We start from the raw sequence: 7,358 nt of genomic DNA, 5'->3' as shown, positions 1-7,358 counted from the left end.
TATTCATTATATATGTTAGATTGCAGTCTTCGATTGTATTACTTACTACGGAATTTCCATAAATGAACACCTTGTAAAAAAAAAAAAAAAAAAATAAACACTTTCATAATAAATAAAAAAATAAACACTTTCATAAGCACAAACGTCCCATTTTCATAATTTAACAAGAGACATTATGCAGGATTATACAGCTAGAGCGACAAGAGAGGGGTCAAAATATAAGTGAATCAGCACGATCGTGATCCTGATAATGCAATATCTAGTGACCGTAGTAGACAATTTTTTTTTTGACCGAGTCTACAGTCGCTGACCGTAGACTGCCAATAATGAAGCAGCTTTCAACCGTAGACCGCCAACCATAGATCAGATACTAATTTTGTGAATTGGGCTTTCTGATTGGCTGGAGTAGACTCTGTTCTGTGATTGGTAGATCTACAGTCTGAGACGTTGCAAACTGCCCGCCCCGCGCTCGTTGTGTTTGTGTTTTGTCTTCAGGTTTATATTTCCACAACATATTATTGGGTTATGATAGCCTGGGAAAACCCAGACAACTTCCGGCAAATTTAGATTTGCTCTGAAAGTTAGTCTGGCAAAGAGCTCATTCAAGCCCATTTTCAATCCGTCGAAATCGAGGCACCAATCAGAAACGTTGGGGCGGGCTTTACACGATGACGACAGCGCTGGGATTTTGAAGCAGATTTTGTAGCCTACATTACAAAGATGGATGCCGCCGTCGAACATCACTCGTTCGAATCAGCTATCGCGTCTGTTTTAAGCGATTTGAACGTTTCCTTTTTGTAAAAAACCGAGCAAAGAACAACACTCGGAGATGTTTCTCCGCCGCTCTGCATACGTCATCTCCTTCATCGCTCTGATTGGGTTTAGGTCTATCCGCGACGTCCGTTGGTGACGCCCCTCTGGAAATGATTTGCCTATGACGCTTTGCCAGACCATAACTCAGTTACAACTGAGAATGGTCTGGTTTTAACCAGGCTAGGGTTATGAATGAACTGTTTTAAAATCTTCCCGTTCAACTGGCATCATTTGTTACGAGATCCGCTTCAAACATTATAATGCTCATGAAAACTTTCGTTAACTCTAATCTATAAGTAAATCCACTTCACAGGCTCTTCGACAGCAATACCATAGACATATACAGAGCAACTGGCTGCCTGTGGCGCATAGCGAATCTTGTATGGCAAGCCATTTTAACATTTAATCCTTAAAACCTACCAAAATATATTTTCATGCTAGTACTTATTTTTTTAGATACTAGTATCTATTCCATTAAGTACTAGTACTTATTCATTAGCTACTTGTGCTTATTTTTTAGTTACTACATTTTAGATCAAAGATATCCTTACCTTAAAGGGGTGGTATAATGCCCTTTTCACAAGAAGTAAAATAAATCTCGGATGTCCCCAGAGTGTGTATGTGGAGTTTTAGCTCAAAATACCCCACAGATATTTTTATATAGCATGTCAAAGTTGTCACTTTTTGAGGGTTAGCAAAAACGTACCATTTTGTGTCTGGCCCTTTAAATGTAAATGAGCTGCTGCTCCCGACACAGGGGGCGGAGCTTCAAGAGTGTGTTCAAGATATTCTGTCATGATAATCTATAAATCGCTTGTATAGGAACTGTTGTGAGATGCACATAGAGTGACTTTCTCTATTCCAGGTGAAAAGACAGATGCTACAGTTTGAGCTGACTCACAAATGTGCTCTACTACAACAGCTCTTCCTCTACTCAACATGGACTGCGTGTTCCCGGGGGCGGGGTTTATGTAAATCTTAGGGTTAGTGATGTCACTCAGCCGTTTGTTGTAGTCCTTAAAAAAAGATTTCTTTAAAAGCAAATATCTCCCTTTGCTTTGAACTTTGAGTGTTGTAACTTTGCAGATGTTGTTTATGCTAAAACAGCAACATTACACACTAACTACAGTTAGAAAAGTGAAATCATAATCAACCACCCCTTTAATAGAAACTAGTAGCCTACTATTTAAATAATCAGTATGCAAATAATATGGTGAATATTAATGAATCAACAACATATCAAAGAGAGATGGGCATGAACCTTTTTTTGGATCAACTTAAAGTCCCTGTAAAGTCAAAATTAAGTATGTGTTCTGAGTTTGTCACACCACAGAAAAATGTGTTATTAGTCACCCAGCCAAATTTGAATGATAAAAAAAGCCAGCAAGTACATAAAATAAGCTATCAAAATCTTGAAAAAATGAGCAGTATTCTCTGCTCTCAAACGCTGGGGGCGTGTCCGCTGGCTGCACTGAAGCCACGCCCACTCGCGGGTAAGCTGCCGTCGCCACACTCAACTCTACAGCCGAAATGGATGCTCGCATGGTGGGCACGCACTGCCGACGATGGCACCAGTTGTCGGCGCGACTGGAGGATGAAGGCCGAGGCGGGAGATAGTCGGTTCGGCCCCATTCACCAGTAACAGCGGATTATCAGTGAATCCCAGTTGTCTCTGATGAAAGTTTATAAAACTATCCCGTGTAAAATAATCACTTACAGAGGTGGGTTTTGGCGGTGATCCTCAGCTCTCCATCAAGGTGGCTCTTCACAAAATTAATCCACTTCTTCTTGATGTAATCGTTTTTCGGAAATGTAAATAAGGACACCGATCTGTTTTGTACGTGATCCGGTGATCGCATCCAGGTAGTAACGTTACGCATTTCCGTGACAAAGGCATAGCTAGCTAGCAATCTGTAGGCTGCTACTAATAATAGTACTGACAGTAACTCGCGAATGAGCGGCAAACTGATGTGAATGTGCTCTATAATATTGTTAGGAGCGGCCAGCCTCAGCGGCTTTAGTGCGTCATCAAGTAGGGGCGTGTCCAGGAGCTCAAGGGCTCCAGTGCGTCATCGAGCCCTGTTTTAGCCCCGCCCAGAAAATCCGGAAAATAGCAATGGTGAAAAACTGTTTAACGGTCTAACTCCACAATTCAGTACTTCACAGTTCACAGTCTTTGTAATATGTTTAATCAATACATTTCTAACATTTATAATGTGTTTAGATTTTTTTTTTGAAATTGCCTTTACAGGGACTTTAACTGTTTGGATTTTATTATTGGCAGTTAAGTCTTTATTATATCCTACTGTACATTCAAAACAATAAATGTCATATTAAACATATATCTTTCCTTGCGTTCATGCTAACTTCTATTATATAGTCTTAGTTTAGCCTGCATTACCATATGAACTCTGATCGGATGGTTGAGAGTATACTCATGTTTATGTAATGACCTGTTTGAAAGAAGATATCTCTTAATATTTTCTTACTAGTTCCTTATGAGTTTGAGGTTATCTGCAAATTAATAGATACTAGTAGCTATTCTGTTTTGATATCATCTATTAATTTATGACTAGTAATTATTCCAATATTGACTAGTATCTTTTGAAATATTACTAGTATTCATTAGATGCTAGTACTTATTTATTGTATACATTTACTTTTTATTCGATACTAGTACCCATTTACTAGTAGTTATTCGTTAGGTACTTATTTATTAGACACTAGTATCTTTTTTAATTGTAACTAGTAACATTTCTTATCTTACTAGCCACAACTGCTTTTTTACACGTCGTATGTTATGATTAGTCAGAACGGCCACTGTAGAGTTCAATTAAAAATCTTACTAGTACATTTTTTTTTTACAAGTAACATTTGGAATAAATACTAGTATCTAATAAATAGGTAGTATCTATTCAATAATGAAGTCTGCGTCTGTGTCTATTTTCTCTGCTTTCAGGGAATTTGTGCCAACAATTTTTGCAAGCATCACCAAAACTGCTGAGGAAAGCCTTTCTCGTTGCTGAAGCTGAAAACATTGAGGACTATCGAACACAGATCATGTCCACTTTTGGGAAAGTCTTAAAGTACGACTCCACCAAGAAGGTGAATTTAACAGTCTTACAAATACAAAAATGTCTGATTGTAAACAGTCACTGAATTTAGCAAGGATTATTATCCACAGCAGAGCAAGATTTCTGTACTCATGGCTTGGTATGCGTAATGGAAAATTACTCCAGAAAGAACCGGCTGATGGACTGCATAATTAAACAGCTGTGGTGGCTTCATCCTGGTTGTGGCGGAAAGGCTCAAACGTCTCCACTGGAGCATCAGATCACTACAATGTACCAACGTGTGCAGCAGAGTGACTGTGGATGATGCTGAACTCAGCAAACTTGGGATTTTGATCCTGAAAATCAACTCCAAGTGTGTTAGGGAGTTCATCAGGAGGGCTTGTCAGCCACAAATGTGACGGATCAATGTTTGTCTGTCCTCCGTCGTCATCAAAGCGTTTCTGGCACCAGCGACTGAGCGTCCAGATGAAAGACCTACAGTGCAGAATGAGGTCACTCCGTCTTCGGCAGGGACCGGAAAACTCAAACTGAGACTCTCATCTCTTACCGGCCCCCCCACACCACTCCCACATTTCAGTTACAAGCCAGATTAGGGAAATACATAAAAAGCTGTTCAGAAAAATAGCGAAACAAATCGCAATGGCCAGGGCAAGAGAAAGAGAAAATTAATTGGCAGCAAAAAGTAACAAAAACAAACAAGGAAAATATAAACATACAGAAGTTAAGGACCGGTGAGCTAACTAATCTAAACTACTACTAGTTAAAATTTTCCTAACTGCTGTGAAAAATAACAAACACAAGGGTCTTCCGGATCAGCTTACTTACCTAGGCTTTCCCTCTATTCGAATATAACTAAACAAACAAAAACCTCACCATCCTGTACAAACAAAAAGAAAAAAAACACCAACCACAGGTTTCCTGAGGCCGAGGTGAAGCACCACCAGCAGCTCTTAAATAGGCAAAATCAAATCAACTTATTAAGTACACAATTATATAATACCAATTTAGTTCAACCAATACAAAGCAATGCTTAATTTTGTTAAGTGTTTTTTCTTTAATTGCTAATGCGACCTTTTTACACTACAGACTTAAGCAAAACATGGTCTGGTCAAAGTGTCTGAATAAATTTTGGTCCCAGGTTTAATGGGTAGTCCACTGTATGAAGAATGTTTGGGTATAATATGTCACCGTTTACTTTATTTTGCTATCCTCCACATAAATGAACTATAGTGTCCTGCACCCACTAGTAAATAAATGTCAAATTATATCTGGTGTCTGAATAATTTTTGCTTTGACTGTATATAAGCTCTTAATAGAGCAGTTTTTATATGATTAATTTCTCTGTAAATACATTCACAGACAGCACCATACCAGGAGTGTTTGAAGCCCATTGTGTCGTGGAGTATTGGACAGATTCCAGCAGGCCAATCAACCTGCAACCAAGATCTTGTACACTGACCGTGGCTGTTGTCGTGCACAAGGCCCGGCCATCTTGAAGACTTTGTTCGAAACATGGGTGGACAATGGCATGGTGGAGCTTTTGGACATATTGCACTGGATCCATCGATTTGATGCAGTCATTCACACAGACAGCCACTCCCAAGTATGCAGTCTTCAAATCTGCTCTAGCAGGAGCGGTGCTGGCCTACAACAGACCTGGAGCTGCTCAAGGGCAAAGGACCCGACAACTTTAATGTGTGATGCTCATCCAGGAGACGTTCTGGCTTGTCCAGACAGCCGTTGATGAGCTCAAAGGTCTCGCTGGGCTCGACGAAAGTTGAGTCAGCCTCCAAGTCATCAGGTTAATAATCTATTGTTGACACATAAAAAGTTATTAGCAGTATTTCCAGAACTGAAAACGTAGCATGTGAGGTACATATGAACTACATGATCTATACACTGTCCTATGTACTATACTGTTAAGCCCTATTCGGACTGGGTTAGTTTAACATAGAGAGATGGGGTAAAGTAATTATTACCAGAGCTTCTCAGTGATTTTAGTCCCGTCCGAATGTGCAATTTCAGTAATCATCACGGACAATGTCAGTAAAGATTCAGCGACTTTTACCTTCTGTAGAATGGTCCGGAAAAATGACCTCAGGTAATACTAATCTTGTGCGAATAGACCCGCTGTAAATATGTACATAAATATTCTGTCATTTCCTGTTTAAAAGTAGTTTTCCGCGGCTTTTCAACTATGGAGGCGCTTGGAAAAAGCATTCAGTTGCAATTAATTTTATTTGGGAACAAGTTAGAGGCCCTGCACATGTTGCAACATTTTGTAATGCCAATTGCAAGTTTCTGTTTTACTTATAGTATATTTTGATGGGTTTATGGGGACATGATGGTTCAAACCTCATGGTGCAGCTGTTTCTTTCACTCTAAACACCCCTCGAATGAGCTACTGTTATTCATACTGGTCATTTTAATGGTCTGCATATTACAGTTTTGCACATATATGAATTTATAAAACAAATGCTAAACCTGTGATAGTAAAGTCAATAATGTCATAAGTGCTATGTGTGGCAATTCAATAATTTCCAAGCATGACATTATTTAAACGTATTTTCATTTAATTTGTAAATGAATTAAACCTAGAAATAAATGTGTTGATTTGTCCTATATTGTCGCTTCAAGGTCCCACTCAGGTTTACCTGATCAGCAGAATTGCTCTGTGAAGCTCGGACCGCAGTTCTGACTCGTCGTTCGGTGGCAAAGGTCGAAATCTTTGACCTTTACCACTGATTAAATGCGTTCAACTGATTAAATCCAAGACTGTCCAGGATTTAATCAGTTGAACGCATCACCCTTTAGTCGACTAAGGGCCCTTTCACACCTACCTTGTTTGGTCCGGACTTTCGGACTTTTCAGTTTGGTCCGAATTAAAATTACAGGTGTGAAACCTCCCCCGGACCACACTGATGAAATTTGGTCCGACGAAAAGAGGTAGTCTCGGTCCGGATCAAACTGAACAAAGGTTTGGTTCGTTTCTAGTGTGAAAGCATTTCTGTATGGTTCGGACTTTCGGACCTTTTACAGGAAGTTCCGGTGGTTCCCGCATAGCCGGAAAAACAGAAGGTAGCAGGCAAAATGAGCCGTGGTGGCACATGGGGAGAGGAGGAGACGAGGTTTTTAATTGAAATATGGTCTGATGACATAATAAGAAGTCAACTTGCAGTCTTCTCCTCCTTTCCTGCCGGCGACGATAAAATGTTCGCACGACGCGGACGTTCATTTGGCGAATTTGAACTGGCCTTGTGTATAGTTGGTGCTGCAGGTAATTATGCCATAAAAATAACAATATAGGTTTCAACGATATGCGTCTGTTCATTCATGTTGTCAAAGTTACCCACCGAATTGACAACACACTGATGTCAGACGCACGTCCATTTACAAACCAATCAATGTCAGGATGCAGCCCACATAGATGATGACGACAGGACGCAAGTATGTCACGTAAAGTTCTTTAGT

The sequence above is a fragment of the Rhinichthys klamathensis genome, unplaced genomic scaffold, assembly GCF_029890125.1.
Source record: "Rhinichthys klamathensis goyatoka isolate OS25496 unplaced genomic scaffold, OSU_Roscu_1.1 h1tg000760l_1, whole genome shotgun sequence".
NCBI classification, from domain to species: domain Eukaryota; kingdom Metazoa; phylum Chordata; class Actinopteri; order Cypriniformes; family Leuciscidae; genus Rhinichthys; species Rhinichthys klamathensis.
Note: the sequence above shows the minus strand (reverse complement) of the source record.